We start from the raw sequence: 1,170 nt of genomic DNA on the forward strand, positions 1-1,170 counted from the left end.
GTTGCTTTCTGGGCTGCGAGCGCACACTGAAGCCGGCTCATGTTCAGTTTCTCATTGACCAACACCCCCGAGTCCTTCTCCTCAGGGCTGCTCTGAATCTCTTCTCTGCCCAACCTGTAGCTGTGCCTGGGATTGCTCCGACCCAGGTGTAGGACCTTGCACTTGGCATGGTTAAACTTCATGAGGTTGGCATCAGCCTGGGTCACATACCTAGGATGAAAGGAGGGGTTCCTCAGTGTCAGTGGGTACCACCATGGGAGCACACTGGTTTTGGGAGCTCCCTCAATTTGTGTTTTACTGAAGATGAACTACATTTTGACTTCTTTCTCCAGGTTTAAATTGGTGACCTAAGAAAGCTTTTGATCTGCCCACATCCACCTTCCAACAGTGGTGTGGGATTAGAAAGCTTTGCTCTTAGGGTCCCAAAACTGGCAATGAACCTGCATGGAGGTACACCCGACCTACTGTTTGTGAGGAATAAAGGGAGGGAAGCAGGCAACCTTTAGGAACAGCGGTGGTGTTCCTGTAGAACATGAGTGTATGAGTAGGAAATGAACATCTTCAGCCTGTCAGCTCTGGGAAAAGGAGGGCTCATTAAAGGTTGCTCAGGAGAGGCTGTGAGGCGGTCTCATGGGCTGGGATCAGATTTGAATCCTTTTTCTGACCAAGTCATTTATCTGTTTCTTTTTGTCTGATAACATCACTGGCACCTTGAGCAGTTTGAAATCCTCGGGTGGAATAACCTGAACAAGTGCAAACTGTTATGTATGGACTGAATTCCTAATTCCAGGGCTGCCCGTGTCCTGAGCCAAGGCAGGAGCTCAAATCCTTCTGTTTTTCATTAACTGAGGTGGGATACCTTGACATTTAAAAGATCTTGGATCAGGATTTCTCCCCAGCTTGGAGAACTGCCTCTTCCTTTACTTATCCTTGTTTCCTGAGACGAATAGGAAGCATATCCAAGATGGAATTATTATCCTGTTTTGCTCCTTAACTTTAATTTTAAATAGGCTATTTCTAAATTACTAAAGCATGCACCAGACACCCGAATTGTTATTAAAGGAGGTGAATGCGTCTGGCATTTTCCAGCACACGCATGGCCGTATCTAACCTAAAATGAGAGCCACCAGTCCTGAAAGGCAACGGGGAGATGTCAGCAAGCAGCGGGAA

Source organism: Pezoporus flaviventris, unplaced genomic scaffold (genome assembly GCF_033815535.1).
Source record: "Pezoporus flaviventris isolate CSIRO_AGI_PZ_B2104156 unplaced genomic scaffold, CSIRO_AGI_Pfla_v1 ptg000005l, whole genome shotgun sequence".
Lineage (NCBI taxonomy): Eukaryota > Metazoa > Chordata > Aves > Psittaciformes > Psittacidae > Pezoporus > Pezoporus flaviventris.